This window comes from Mus musculus, chromosome 13 (assembly GCF_000001635.26).
Source record: "Mus musculus strain C57BL/6J chromosome 13, GRCm38.p6 C57BL/6J".
NCBI classification, from domain to species: domain Eukaryota; kingdom Metazoa; phylum Chordata; class Mammalia; order Rodentia; family Muridae; genus Mus; species Mus musculus.
In genome coordinates, this window is record NC_000079.6 from 71,597,185 (window position 1) to 71,613,551 (window position 16,367).

The 16,367-nt window shown below is 41.1% G+C and overlaps 1 long non-coding RNA gene across 5 annotated transcripts in view; it reads left to right on the forward strand.

The window, feature by feature from the left end:
* 1700112M02Rik overlaps positions 1-15,526 on the forward strand; it is a 125,098-nt gene extending 109,572 nt beyond the window's left edge. For 3 of the 5 annotated variants that reach the window (XR_873657.1, XR_873659.1, XR_873660.1), the window contains 3 exons: positions 9,496-9,576; positions 14,057-14,118; positions 15,291-15,526. This is a non-coding gene — a long non-coding RNA (RIKEN cDNA 1700112M02 gene). Of the gene's footprint in view, positions 1-9,495; positions 9,577-13,256; positions 13,415-14,056; positions 14,119-15,290 lie in introns of all 5 variants that reach the window. The other 2 variants (XR_873658.1, XR_382643.2) reach the window with 2 other exon arrangements.
* Positions 15,527-16,367: the final 841 nt, after the last annotated feature.

Genomic DNA, 16,367 nt, shown 5'->3' on the forward strand with positions numbered 1-16,367 from the left:
AGCAATAAAACCCTAACGAAGACATTTGCTGACCTGGGCCAGTGTTTTGTGTTGCCTGCCACTCACAAAGCTTAGCTTCTCTCCTAAGACAACCAATATTCCTTCATGACTTAATTGTGTGTGTTCTCAATTGAATTCTAAGACATTTCCTCTAAAAAAAAATCTGATCTTCGAAGAGAATGAAACCAAATGGCTTGTGGTCCTGATCATAACTGGACAGGCTCCTGCCTCCGCCTCAGTGTCTGAGGCAGAGTGCTATCAACCTCCTAATGTAAGGAATTATGAAAGAAGGGATGGGGCAAGTGATAGACAATTGAGAGAAATTGCAAGTTAAGTGTGTGTGAATGAACAAATGCCTCATAACTGCTTAGGAAATCAAGAAATAATATATATAATTCATATGGGAGTATGTCATAACTATACTTATGTATGTTTGTGTGCATATATATATATATGTATATATATATACATATATATGTATATATGTATATATATATATATATATATATGTATATATATATATATATATATATATGGCTGTGCAATTTATAATTTCTGGGAAATAAAGCAAGTTTTCCAGACATGTCTTCCTTCAGCTCAGGCAATGTGAAGTTCCACGGTTTAATCTCAGGGGACTTGTAGAAAGATTGGAGACCCCTATAGTTTGTGCCTGGTCAAGTCAGAGCCCATGGCAGAAAGAAATGCTTACAGTATCCTGCCTGCATGAATATGCTTATATTTGGTTCATCATAGATACCTTGCTACCACTTTGATTTTTAGTCATTACTGATTTTCTCAGCCACTACACTTTGAAATGAGTTTGTTTTCTCTGCTTAGTTCTAGTCCTGTTAAGAGATTCTGTGTGTGCCATGCCCACATGCCCACATGAGAGCTGGACACAGAGACCACAGAAAATGTATTGATGCCCTCATGACTGAATCCATACACTCTGACCAGGTCAGTGCTCGTAGCACTTGCTCTGACTATTCTAATGCTTGGAAGATCAGCATATTGGTGAATGAGGTCTGAAAGGCCACAGTTCTTCTGTCAAAGAAAAGCCTTGGAATACTTCAGAGACATGAATGAAATGTGAAGCTACACCCTGCCCTGTTGCCACAGTGTGCATAGAAAGCCCTCAGAGCAGACAGCCCAGAGCAGCCTCTCACCCCTTTCAGGAAATGTGTTTCCCCACGAGAGGCAGTTCATCGCCAGGGACAAGCAACCTCCCAGCACACTGCTGTCATCCATTATTTTCTTGTGACATGTGCTGCACCTGGAGGGTCTCCATGCTCTAACACCTTAGTGCTGTCGCTTGGGGGTGGGGTAATATTTTGTCTTTAAGGAAGAAAAGGTCAGGCCTGAGAAATTTTAGATAGCTTTGATAGAAATCAATACAGTGAAGGGCAAATTTTTTACAAAATATTTTTGAATGTTTTATTTATCGGACATTCAGCTATACAAATTAGACACATGGGACTGAACACTGGAATTCAGGGCTGTGGCTTTTATAGAATGTCGGCACTAACCTCCCATGCACCCCCATGCTGAAACTAACTTAAGGTGGGCCACAAGTGTGTAACTAAGGTAAAGGAAAGGGAAAGAGGAGAAGGAGGGAAGAGAAGAGGAGGAGAGGAGAGAGGAGGGGAGCAGAGAGGAGAAGAGAAGAAGAGGGGAAGAGAGGAATGAAGGGAAGGGCAGGGGAGGGGAGGGGAGAGAACATGAGGAAAGAAGGGAGAGGAGAGGAGAGAAGAAGATAAAAATGGGGAGGAGAGAGGAGGGGAGGGGGAAAAGAGATGAGAGAGGAGGGGAGAAGAGCGGAATAGAGGAGAGAAAAGGGAAAGAGGAGAGAAGGAGAGAAGGGAGGCAGAAGAGAAGAAGGGAGGGGAGAAAAGAAGTGAAGGGAAGGGGAGGGGAGGGGAGGGGAGGGGAAGGGAGGGGAGGAGAGGGGAGGGGAGGGGAGGGGAGGATCGAGTCAAGTTGGGTTAGGGAAGGGAGAAGAAAAGCAAGAAAAGGAGGCAGAGTGGTAAGGAGAGGAGCCTATCCTATGTAGCTGGAGCTGATAAATCTATTCTTATATAAAAACATCTGAATTGACATGCACGGTTTGGGGATGTAGCCTCATTTTTTCCTGTGATTCTTACAGACTTAGCTTTCTGCTAAGGTGATGCTTGTAAAATCTGAAAGTTTCCTTTTTTTTCCTTTAGAGATAATCTCCCCTAAATGGAGTGGTTAGGGCTGTCTACAGCTGCAGAAAACCCATGCTTTCAAACAGGGATCCACCTAGGTGAAGCAAAGGCACAAGAAGCATCCTCAAAGTGACGTCAATCAGACCAAGAGAAGTCTCAGAAAAAGTCTGTTTGGGGACCCATAATTAACATGAGGCAGAACTTCTAAAATTGAATTTCATGCATAACTGAGGTTGATAATTACCATTGCAAACTGTTCACTCTTATATTCATGTGGGCACAGAAAGGGTTAAAATTATCCCTTAAAATGTGGTAGCAAGGGCTACAGGTAAAAAACGTGTTATAATAAAGAGGTGTGTGTAGTTTTGTCCCAGGATTTTATAGATATACTACACAGACACACACACACACACACAGACACACACACACACACACACACACACACACACACACTTTTTATCTGCATTTGATAGTTACAAGGAAAATGTCAGAAAGACATTGTGGACTCATGAAAGGGCAGAATCCTCAGAGGGCTGTTGACTTTTACAGGCAAGAAGGTCTGATTGCTGTCATTCAAATGAATACCTCACCATGTGTTTCAACCATGCAAGGAGCAGGTCAACTTAATAAATATGTTTTTTTTTCCAAGCTAATTCCCTTTCCCTGTTTTGTTTTATTATTTGTTTATGATTCTCTGGTATTATCAGACACCTCTCCATAGCAGAATTTGTTTTTTCTTTCTTGCAGTGCTCATATAATGAACTTGAGAATGGGCCTACGTTCTTCTTGGCTATTATGAATAATGCAGCAACTGGAATCTTATAACTCTATCTTCATACACACACACACACACACACACACACACACACACACCAGATTTGCATATATTCCAGAGGTGATGAGCCTCTGGGTCTCAGGTGTTTTAACCATGGCAACCAAGCTTGATCTACTGTATTCCTATCAGTATACCAGCCATGGCTTCCTCGTTCCTTGTGGGTATCAAGGCTGTGTCACCTCACCAGACAAAAGTGCCACTGTGTTCATCTCACTGAGGTTGAGTCACTCTGTCTCTGGTCACCTGTGAAGTTGTCCACACCTTTTCAAGATTACTAGGAATTTAACCATCCTTTCTGAATGTTGCCCTTGTTTCTCCTTTGGGTTTGCCTATCTTTGGGTTTGTCACCTTGATGGCTCAGTGTTTTTATCTGGAGATCTGGGGCCACTCTGCCCATATTTCCTCTCTTGGTGTGCTCTTCCCATTGTGTGCCCCTACAGCTCTACTTTAGGATTTGGTGGGCAATATAAGGCAACCAAGAAAACATTTCACTTGGAAATGAGCCACACTGAAAGAGAAGGAAATTGGCAGGTTGACTAGAGACAAATTCCTTTCACAAGACCCTGCCTGGCCATACTATCTCTATAGGCTTCCCTTGTTGCACCCATATCCTGGGTTTCTCTTGTCCCAAGTTAAGGAAGTACAGGAAATCAGTCAGATATAAACATGAATTGGGTCAGCTTTTTACAACTCATCATGGCTTTGTGTTTCTAGACACTGGAGAATGCTAAAGCCAATTTGGAGATGTAATTTTGGAGCACTGGACAAAAGCTGTGTGGGCTGGGTGTCAAACTCCTTCTACTGATAGTTGCACATGATGTTTGTCAAATCCAAGTTCAAGTAGATTAGCTTCATAAAGATACAGAAGGAACACAGCTAGCCTCCATGGCTGGCCTCCTGAGATGAGTAACAGGACACAGTACTCACAGTATTGTCATGACATGACCACACAGCCCACAAGCCTGGCAGTACAGTTGCTACTGGATAGTGATATGAGCTGTCGAGGGCACAGCTTTGATGGAGGAAGGGTAAAGGGATCATGGGCAGAAATCACCCTCTGATTAGCAATGCTGTAACCTGCTCATCATCACAATATTTAAGTAAGTCACATTTCTCTATATTAGCTTCTTCCTATCTTTAGGTCTATATTATAGAAAAAATCAAAAGGAAATAAAAGAAAGCACAGGGATTTCAGGGAATGCAAAAGTCCGATTTTATCTAAAATTTGTGAATTTGTTCTAGAAACTCAAATATGTGAGCGATGTTGTGGTTAGAACTGCATGGGTGTTAGTGTTGGCAGCAAGTTGAAAGCCTGCCATGTTACCCAGATCATTTTCAGAATCTGAGGGGATGTTTGATGTCTTGTACTGCTATTAAATGCCTGGCTCTATCCTGCTACCCTTGCTTCTCAAGTAGGAAATACAGCAAATATCTAAGGACACCAGGTGATTCCACCACAGTGCCGGCAACCACAGTAGCTTCTAAGGATAATATCCATATAGGCAGTGTAGACAGTGCTCAACCCTCTCCATGGAAGAGCATATGGAGTTCCCCTAGGTGAGGGAGAGGGATGGTGCATATCAGGGCATGCTGAACATTATAGTGTGGTACATAGACAAAGGTAGTGATGAATGTGCCCCAACCAAAAACCCCACAAATCTACATCAAATCCTATTAGAGTTCTTATTACTTGATTGTGTGCCTCTCTTGCTCCAGGTCAAGGAACTCCAGGAGATCCCAGAACCCCATTTGGATCTAGAGGAGCATGGCATCAGCTTACAGAACTCCTCATGGCACACTGGGAAATGCTAAACAGAGTCTAGGGGTATAACTTCTTTAGAGGGCAATGATGTATCATAAGTTTTGCAGACGTCAATGATATCACACAGTTGCAAAAAAATTGAACTCATCTTGTAGGAAAAAGAGGCAGAAAGCAAGAGAGGGAGAGGGTTAGAGCGATTGAGGGAGCAAGCCCAGGCACTCTAGAAAGAATAGGAAGGAATGAGGAGGGAGGGGGCTCACATGGTTTGACAGACACCTTTGGTCATTCCAATCACTCTTCTCACCATGGAGACCCAGCGCTGAGTCTGATTTGGGACTCCCTGGGACAAGAACCTATTTAACCAGAGTGCGCTGCCCAGCATAGCTCTTATTCTTTCTCCACTCTCTCCCTCTCTCTTAATTTTACATTTTCTGGAGGAACAACACAGCTCTCTAAGAAAGTGCTAATCAACCATCTCCATGTCAAGTTTCTCCATATCACCATAGTCAGTTGCTTCTTCACTGTTGAAGTTCTTATGTAGGCTACGTGAAGAACCAAGTTGCCAAATTCTAGGATCCGTAGGATCCCTGTCTAAATTCCCAGTGGAGCACACTCTCCTTGGGCACCCTTCATGGTGCAGCTTTTATGGGAAGAGAAAGGTCAGTTCCACTCTCGTTGAATCTCACTTTTGGGGGAAGGAGTTATCTAACTAGATAGTCCCCTCCAGGGAAAGTAGGGGAGAGCCTTGGTGAACCCGGAAACCCCAAAGTAGGGAGCCTCACAATCTGTAATGAGTTGGCCTTTGGGGAATATCTCCTCAGTTATCCCAAGAGCAACATGAGGAACACTCTAATTTAGCATTATCATAGTGGCCCTCACATAGTCTACACTGTCAACATCCAGCTTACCAAGATCAGCCAGTTTGGATAAAGATCAATAAGAACCAACCCAGCTTCTCTAACTCAGACACTTTTTCTAGATGCAGAGCTGTAATGGTAGCTTCCTGCTGAAATTCATGGAGCATCCTAAGGCTGCTGTGACCACAAATCGCAATGAGGGCTCCAGACAGGAACTATGTCTGTCAGGAAGAATTCCCTGTAGCCATAGAAGAAAGCAAAAACAAATGGGTCCATCCATGTTCATTAATACATTGCATATAATCTAATGCATCCAACAAATATTACTCTTTACTGGAGGTAGACTCTTATTAATAAGGAATTTTTCACACTTTCCCTTGGCACATATATTTAAAATCCACTTACAGTAGCACATGTCAGTTTGATGGTGACATCTCCAGTGTGCAAAAGCCATACTTGGTAAGTGTCAGGCTTAGCGTCCTTTCTTCTGTAAGACCTAATGCTAAGTCTGTGGTGCTTGTCTGGCCTCTTGACTGATTTCCAAGGCTACTAGGAATTTTGAAGATGATGGATCTAGAACTCATTTAGAGCATTTTTCATTGTGGTGAAACATCCCAGAGAGAAAGTACCCAATGATCATTGGCTATATGTAAATGAATAGGTACATCTGAATTGTAGCAGGTTAGTTTTTGACAAGGCTGGTGGATGGATGTGGTTAGCTGACCTTTGGCCTATGGTGTAGAGCAGCAAAATCTAGTGTCTAATTTTTGACCAAACATCTTTGGTCAAGATGACCATCAATGTAGAGTAAAAACTTATTGCTCTGTAATAGTAGTGTTATAAACTAAATTATTTTTTACACGAAAGTGAAATGATCGGCTGAGGGGATGTGTTCAGTACAGAAAGAGTTTGTTACACATGCATGAGGAATGCACTTCATATTCCCAAGGTCCATGTAAATCTGAGGCAGCCAAGAGGCCACCTGCGATCCTAGAGGCAGAGACAAGGAAGTCCCAAGATGAGATAGATAGCTAACTAGTGAATGAGAATATACTTCTGGTTTACTGAGATAGACTAAGTGATTGAAGATACCTGAAATCAAGACTTGTTTTACATGCTTGCACACACACACACACACACACACACACACACACACACACACACTCAGCATGCATATTCATGACCACTCCTCCATACATATTTAAGTCCACATGCATGTGGACATGCAATCATATGATGAAGCAGCATGACTTCCCCTGAGATAATATTTGAAAGGAAGGGTCTGTAGAGGTGATCCGAGCTTGGGAAGGGAAGCTGTTAGATCAGGGTCTGTAGAGATGTTTAGAGCTTGGGAAGGGAAGCTGTTAGATCAGGGTCTGTAGAGGTGGTCAGAGCATAGGAAAGGGAAGCTGTCAGATAGAATCAGTAACCTCGAGAGACTAGATACCAGAGACTATACCCCTCTCATGACCTCAGGAGAACTCCAAGAAGACCTGAGTGCGACTTTCTATGCTCAGCCTCACTCTGTGGGGAGGAGGCAGATATTAAGCCACTCTGTCAGTACACAGCTACAGAAAGCATTGCATACAGTAAGTTATAAAAAAATATTCATTTATTTTTATTTTAAAGGGAAGCTCAAGAATTAATAGATTCTACATCTCCTGATTCCAAGATGCATTCTTCTCCAAATATCATAGCAAAAGATTCATTTTAACCTCTAAATTAAACACACACCATCAAAAAACAAAAAACCAAAAACAACACCAACAACAAAACAGAAAGGCCTTGGCTGTCCTGACTGCAGCTTCGTAGCCAGGGCATGAGGCACAGTCAGTTCTAGCTCTCGCAGCTGCTCTGGTTCATAGGAACTTAACTGAATATGCGCATCCTGCATCCCAAGTGGAAAGTATATGGCGTACACATCCTGCTGGTCGACCATGGCTCTCCTAGAGTCCTCTGCACGTATTTTCCTCCACATCAGAGGATATTTCTTTCCCTCTGTGAACTTTTAGCCTTCCTTTATACTAGAGAAATTTGTTTGACACAATGATTATGTTTCTTTCATGTTATTTTTTTTTTGCTCAGTGCCGTGGTGCGAAATTGTTTGTAGTTAATTCTCAGTGCCCAATTTCTTGCTTTTTTTACTTATATTTCTTCTAATAAATACTTTGCTTTAATATTTCTTCATGTGCTAATACTTAACACATTGTAAACTCAAACGAGATCAACCCTCTGCTTGAGTCCTACTCTATCTTTCTAGTTATTTCCCCTTTCTTTTATAGCATTCTTCTCTCCCCTGCCAGATCCAATTCTATAAAATCAGGAAGGAATCAAGGCTGCTCTTTTGCCTTTGTGTTCAGAACTGAAGCTCCTTGAGGGCTTTAAAACGTGACCACATGCTGCAGAAAGACTCCCTTTCCAGGGCTTCTTTTGGTCACAACTTGAGTGTTATCAAAAGAGAGTTTTTGGCTTCTTTTTTTTATTTTCGGCTTTTCTGATTTCAACCCAGAACTATGTGTGTCACAAAGTACATTACTTCTTCTGCTCTTTCATGGGACCTTGGATAAGCTGTAAAATGATACATATCCCTCAGTTAATAACTTAAAAATTTAATAAAAAGGAAGGGAAATGAATATTATTTTTTCTTTGAGTGTGTCAACAAGGAACATACTTCATGGTGTTTTAAACTTTCCTAGATATTTTGATAGAAATGCTTAATTTATTGGACACAGGTATCACTTTCATTCCCTAGCGAGCTTTGATTTCCCAGTTTCCTTGTCCTCTGCCTGTGCTGACTACCCTTTCTAAGAAATCCCTCCAAGACTCAAGTTTAAAAGCAGCTCCTTGGGAACTGATATCTTTCTCTCTCCTTGCCCTGAACCAGTCAACCCTAATTAGTCTCATTATGTCCGGATATGAAAGTACACGTGGTCATCTCATTCTCTTTCCTGGGCCAACTCTTTCTCTGATATGGACAACTCCAAGTTAGTAGGAAAGCCAGCTGCATGCACACATTCCCATTCAACTGCTGGGAAAGCACCTACACAAATACTATAATGTCTCTCTTCTTTGAATACGATTGAGAATACAAAGTTTGTCAACTACTTCAGTCCTCTTACAAACTGCTCTACTTTTTTATTATGTTTTTTTTTTTTTTGGTAATTTTAGGCAAGAACGTGGTGTGTTTAGATTATATCCATCTCTACTTCCTCTGTTCAGTGTCTCTCAGAATACCTCCAACCCCATATCCCACACAACCAAGGCATTCTTTTCATAACTCATACTGACATTACTATGAGGAGCACATTAACCTTAGTATCTCTTCCTTCTGTGTATTTGCAAAAATGGCATCTTCCACTGGTTTACTAGACATTTGTGGAAAGCCTGCATTAGATTTTATAATGGTTTCAACTTTCCATACAAGGAATTGTCTTACTTTGCACTCTGGTGAGAATCACAGATTATAAAACCCTTTACTTTTTAGAATGCATGGGTAATTCTTACCCACCTTACCAGTTACATAGCATTGCCTAGGATGCATTTCTCATTTTTCAGAATATGAATGTGCTATGTAACATCTATGAGTCCATGTCTTACTGCAGCAATTAAATAGGGAACCACTGACACCATCCTATTACTGATTAAATCCTCAGGAATGTAAGGATTTAATCAACCGGGTTGAATTAAAGACCAGGCAGGAAGTGAAAAGATCCATAATGGTTCCATGGCCAAAGCACCTCCCTGAAATGGCTGGCTCTTAACCATTTCATGCTACCCCTACCTCATGCTGGGGATATGGTGGGTAGAGATAAGCTAACCATACCACACAGCCCTAAAAGGAGTTTCTTGTTGCAGATTCATATCCATATGCTGAGGTTCCCATCCTGATCCCAGAGCTCCACCACTTCAGGAGACAAAAGGGAGACTTACATAAAGGTACTGACCATAAAAAGAATGCAACTTGAACAGGGAGAAAGACAGATGTGAAAGACAGAGTATTAAAAAATTAGTTTAAAAATGTGCCCAATATTGCTGAGAGACCTGTCCAATGATCCTCCCAACCTTCTAAAGCACATTGCCTTGGTTATTGGCTTCTGCTTCAGAGACATAAGACCCTTGTTTCAAACTCAGGCATTTGGTGTATGGACCTTGATATACAGGTCTGTCAAATCTCATAGCTTCATCCTCACCCATCTTGACAAGCAGGAGGACTTGGCTTTGAAAGTTTATCCATCCTACATATAGTAAAGGTCTTCTGTCACTAAAGGAACCTGACTTCTCAGATATGTGGGACTGGACTGCAATGAGTACAGAGATCCTAGAAAGATCAGGAGGCCTATGTAGTCTCCAACTTTCCCAGCTTTGAAGAAGTAGCTACTCCTTATGCCTAGAGATGTAAAGAATGCTTTGGGAAGAATTTCATAAATCCTGCTGGTTGTGGGACCATTTCCCCTGAAATAAGCTGTCAAGATGCTTTAGGCTATGGTAGTAAGTTTTCGGAGATCAGCTGAGTGTGGGTAGCTGAGACACGATTATTTAGCTGCTGCTTCTTCTTCTTCTTCTTCTTCTTCTTCTTCTTCTTCTTCTTCTTCTTCTTCTTCTTCTTCTTCTTCTTCTTCTTCTTCTCCTCCTCCTCCTCCTCCTCCTCCTCCTCCTTCTTCTTCTTCCTCCTCCTCCTCCTTTTTATTCTTCTTGCCTCTTCAGTTTCTTCTACTTTCCTTCCTCTGCCTTGATTTTATTTTGAAGTGTGTGTAGCACACAACTATGTATATGTAGATACTCAAAGAAGGCAGAAAAGAATGCCTGATCTCTAGGAGTTCTGAAATACCCTTTATAGGTGCTGGGAACTGGCTTGATTCCTCTGTAAGAGTACTACATGTTCTCAATGACTGATCCATCACAATAGTCTCTCATTCAACTTTTAAAGGATGGGTTGTGAGGCATGAAGTTGGACTTTTTTGTAGAGAGGAAATGAATCCTTTCTGCTAACCAATGACAACAGTGGATGTTGGGTCTTAAGGTGTACCTGATGAATTTTCTGAGAATGGTTCTGTTGGAGTTCAGAAAGCTGTGGTGGACCAGACCCATGACAGACAACTGAATATTTTATGTGTGCAAGTTCTTCTTTGGGAAGTGCTTTGGAGCTCATTCTTAGTCAAGCCTCTGAGTTCACTACCTTTGGCTATCACCTACATTCCACTTTTTGTCCCACATTGCAATTTCATGAAGAGTAGTTCATTGTTGTGCAGAATAAGAAGATACATTTCAAAATGATTTTAATTTTATTTTTGGTTGTTCATGTGGCTCCCACTTAACCATTTGCTTTCACCTTCCAATTTACATCACATGTAGAAAGATAGTTGAATGCCCGAATTAAGTACTTTGGCTATTTCTTGTGTAGTCATAAGACGACTCTGTGGACTCTTCTCACTTTGTCACTGTCAACTTCTTATGGCCTTAGCCAGTCACTATCAACTTCTAATGGTCTTAACCAATCACTGTCCATTACTAATGGTTTTAACCAATCATTGTCAACTTCTAATGGTCTTATCTAGTCACTGCCAACTTCTGATGGCTTCAACCAGTCTCTGTCAACTACTAAGGGCCTTAATAAGTCTCTGTTAACTTCTGATGGCCACAGGCAACTTCTGAAGGTCTTGACCAGTGACCATCAAGTTCTGATGGCCTTAACTGGTCACTTTTAAATTCTGATGGTCACAAATGGCTACTGTCAATTTCTGAGGGCAGTTTTCTATGCTGCTGCTCAGTTTCAAGTCTCTCTTCTTTAACCACCACTACATTGTACACTCATAGGTAGGTCTTGTTGATATTGTGGATTGTGGTTTATCTTCGCTGCTTTATGAGTTGTTTTGAATATAAATAAGAAAATACTTGAGTGTTGTCTGGGGGTGTGTTTCTTTGTTTCTTTGTCTAACATATTTTCATAGTATAAAATAAAAATAAAATAAATGACAGTAGTAAGTCGTTAACATAAAACTGACAAGATAGGGCATACAAAGGTTAGCCACTGGCTCTGTCTGCTGCAGAGAGTCAGGGTGCCCCTAGTACAACAAATCCAAAGCTGTCATTCTCTCTGCTGGAGCCTGATAAGCGCCTTGCTTGGGGTCTGTATTCATTTTTATCCTGAAAATTTCCTGATCCAGTGATGCCTCTGTATGGATAGGAGGCCTTTGAGAACTATTGCTTAAGTCTTTCTGCATCAAGGCCTTGGACTGGCTACCCTGACATTCTGATACATCAATGTGTCCACGGCTATATCATCTTGGACTGTAATGGACTGCAGCTTCTGATACAGCATTGAAAGTAACTCCACACTTACACTTAAAATACTCCCATTTGAGGTGGTGGCCAGTAAACATTCTCATGCCTGACAAAAGGCAGAATGAAAGGAAAGGAATGGGATTTAATGACAGCATGAAGAATTTAGGTTAGATATGGGGAATGATTCTTTGACATTGAATTATGACTCAGTGAGATAGGTTACCAGGAAAGATGATACACTTTAAAAACACTAATATTCACATATCGCTCGACACAAAACACATGTTATGGCCTGGCTATTATTATTATTTTTTATTTTTTTAGCATTATAAAAAGTCATGGCTTGTTCACCGAAACTGAGACACTAATTCAAATGCTCAAACATGAATGATTGTTATGCCAATGAAATATGTTACACTATATCTAAGTAAACATCACAAAACAATACCCAGCATAGCTCATATATTTGACAGGTCTAGATTATGATAGACAAGTTCCATAATTTGAAATATGCTTTTAAGATAAGCTTTCTTTGAGTCAGAGAATGAAAGGCCAATAGAAGAATTAGACAGGAACTGGCATTGTTTTGTAGAATGGTAATATTGGGAACACTCTGATGCTTTAATTTCAACTTGGAAGCTATCTTATATTTTCTCACTTAATATTTTAGTTGCTTTTTGCGGTTTCTTAATTCCTTCTGTTCAAAAAAGAATGGTATGTGTATTTATGTCTCTACACATGTGACATGGTGTGCATGTGGAAGTCAAGGGATGACTTACAGGCAACTGTTTCCCCCTTCTCCATGTCTGTTCTATGGATAAGAGACAGCTTTTCTGTCTGGAAAGCAAGCACCTCAAATGAGTGAAGAACCTCACCAGTCCTTCTTTGGGTTTAAAAAATGTCTATTTACTTGGAGCTGTGAAGCAGTGCATTTGCCAATGTCTAAGTGTAGAAGTCAGAGGAAAACTTGTGGGAGTCATGAGAGTCTCCTAGGGACTGAACTCAGGTCATCAGATGTAGCAGCAACCAACTTAACCCACTGAGGGATCTCTCTGGCACTCGTTTTTATTTCTGGAATAGTGCTTATGAAGTGTTATGAACAAGTGTTTATGTTTGGTCCTCAGAATAAGCTAACAGAAATCAAAAACTATAGATGGATGGACAGATGACTGTCATTTTCGCTTGCAAATCAAATATATTGTTCTAATTATCTAGTGTTCCAGGATCCTTGGATAAAAATATTGTTTTGAACATTTTTGATATAATATTTTTTAAATTTATTCTTTTATCATATACTACATCTCAACTGCAGTTTCTCCTCCCTTTTCCCCCAGTCTCTTCTTCCATCTCCTGTTTATCCCAGATCTACACTCCCTTCACCTCCCCTTAGAAAAGAGCAGGCCTCCCAGGGACATCAATCAACTACATCATAACAAGCTACAAGAAGACAGACATATATTCTCACATCAAAGCTGCACAAGGAAACACAGTAGTAAATAAATAAATAAACAAATAAATAAATAAATAAATAAATAAGGGCTTACAGAGGCAGGCAAAAGAGTCAGGGACACCCTACTCCCCGCACACACACACACACACACACACACACACACACACACACTCCCACTGCTAGGAATTCCTCAAGAACATTGAGCTACAGGTCAGATCCATACAGAGTCCCTGATCTCTGTGTGCTCACTGGAGAACCAGTCAGTTGATTCTGCAGGCTGGATCTTGTGGTGTCCTAATCCTTCTGCCTCCTTCAATCCTCCCTCCCCCTCTTCTGCAGTACTCCCTGAGCTCTGCCTAATATTTGGCTGTGGGACTCTACATCTGATCCCACCAGTTGCTGAATGAAGTCTCTCTTGATGACAGTTATATTAGGCAGGCAGGAAAAACTGTAGGTAGGAGGTTTCATAGCTGGCTTGGTGTACCAATCCCTCCACTTGAAGCCTTGCCTGGTTACAGAGGGTGGCTGGTTCAGACTCAGCATCTCCCATTACGAGGAGTCTTAGCTAGTGTCACCCATAGATTCTATGGAGTTTCCATTGCACTGTTTCTACCTCATTTCTCAGTATACCCTCAAAATCTATTCTACTACTTCTGTCTCCCTTAAGCCCTCCTTGTTATTTAGCCTCTCTAGGTCTGCAGATTGTAGCACGATTGTCTTTACCTACAGCCAATATCCATTGACAAGTGAGTATATACCATATTTGTCTTTCTGGGTCTGGGTTATCTCAGTCAGCATTATTTTTATCTAGTTCCAACTATTTGCCTACACATTTCACAATGTCATTTTCTTTATAACAGATGAGTAATACTCCATTGTGTAAATGTAATACCTTTTCATTACCCATTCCTTTGTTGAGGGACATCTACTTTGTATCCAATTTCTGTATATTATGAATAAGGCTATGAACACAGTTGAGCGACTAGAGATAACATTCTATGGGCCAGGCACTACTCACATTTAGTGGATATTTGGTTAAGTTTAATATTTTTATTAATTCTTTCAGAATTTCATGCATAGATGCAATCTATTCTGATCACATGCATACTCAACTCCTACCCCTAACTTCCTGCCCTTCCCCATTCCCTCCCAATTTTTCTGTCCACAACTGACTGATTTTAAAGTTAGACTGCATGCAACACTCCCCACTGTCATGCATGAGTCAATATGATAGTGACAGGTACAGAGGAAGAGGTCTTTATATTACTGTCTGATTGTAAATGAGAGTCAAACACCAAAGGGGGTGCAGGGTGGTCCTTCCATTGTGTAGGTGTATATTCCATTCCAACAGCACTCCTTTCCCTCAAAAGCTGTGTGACCTTGTTTTTCTCCACCAACTTTTCCCATGGAAATGCTGTGGCATCCGGTATGGAGCCTATGACTCAATGACTGTTGCTACAGCACGATGCTTGTCTGTGAGCAAGATGGAGGCATAGTGTAGACGTGCCTCTTGGCGGCCTTCAAATGGAAACTGTCATAGGAATTTGTGAGTGAAATACAATTCTGCACATTTCTAATCTTGAACCCCATTTGATTTGTGACAGATGAATGCTGGTTTTGTTCTTGTGGAGGGCTCAAAGGAGCATTAAGGTTAAGAACCAACCAAAATGCCTTCTATGGCTTCTTTTAATCGCATTAACATTGGTCTTCTTCCCTGTTTGCTTCTTTACAAAACTGTTACTTCAAGTTGTCCTAAGAACTCACAACTGAGGGACAGAAAAATAGGATGAACTTAAACAGAATAGTTCCGTGGTTACCTCAGGCTGACAGGGTTTAACGAGCTCTAACTTGGTGACAGCTACTGTGACCCTCAAACATTATGTCCTCTCTTCTCCCTTTTCTTCATTCTCATCAACAGAGGACAGACAGTGTTTGATAGACCTTGGCCCCCACTTGAACCCTGCAGTCTGCTCTTCCTTGGAAAGAATCCCATTTCAGACAGACACTTCTGGCAGAAGGTGCTGACAGACGTGGGATGAGGCCGGAACTCGTGTCCTGTGACAATCACCAGCTTTCTGAGGCCTACTCATGTGTCTGTGCAGAATGGCCACTTCTGGATTCTGTTTTCAATAAACAACAGTGATCCCAAATGTATTTATCGTGTTTTGTTTATTTGTCGGCTTCTGTTTGCTTTAGCTTATGAATCTTTACAGAAGAGTAAAAACAATGTCTTGGAAATATGGAGGAATATAGGCTGTTGGCTGAAAAATGAAAACACAAGCCTTCTGCAGACAGATTTTTAGAGCGGGCATGGGATTAGGAGGGAATTCAACTCAAAGCCCAGTCCAAACATGGGCCACTTTCATCTGAAACTCTCAGAATCTAAAAGGTAAGGTTTCTTGGCACTTACCCTACATACACATCTTGAAATGAGTCCAGAAGAAAGAGGTAACATGAAGGTAAGTGGTCTGACTTCATTCTCCTGCCCCTGGGAGAAAAAAAAAAAAAACACTTCCCTTTGTTGGGTAATTTACAACTATTTTAGGCTATTTAAGTTGCAAACAAGTGAGCAATGGATCTCTCTTATCCAAATCACTTTCAGATGGGTTTCAAAATAAAAACTTAAAGGAAATTAAGGACTCACTGAAATCACACGTAAGGATGTTGGGAATGGTCAGTGTTTTTCCCTCTCCATCTTAATTACCTCCTAAGCACATTACTGTGGAAAGTGACTAAATGCATAGATACATACTTGGAATGAAAAATAAACTCCTGAGTCAACACGGTCACACCTGACATATTTGTTTCCAAAATCAAATACTAAGGAGGCAAAAGCATCAGTTATCCAACCTTGGCTTCTAAATCCAGAGTCAGCTCTAAAAACATTCTGAGTCCATCTATGAGGCGTGCTCAAGTGCTGCAACTCAGGTGTGAAATCAGTGGGAAGAACAGAGATGGCGTGGGGCTCTAGAGATGACAGGGCATCAGGCAGGAC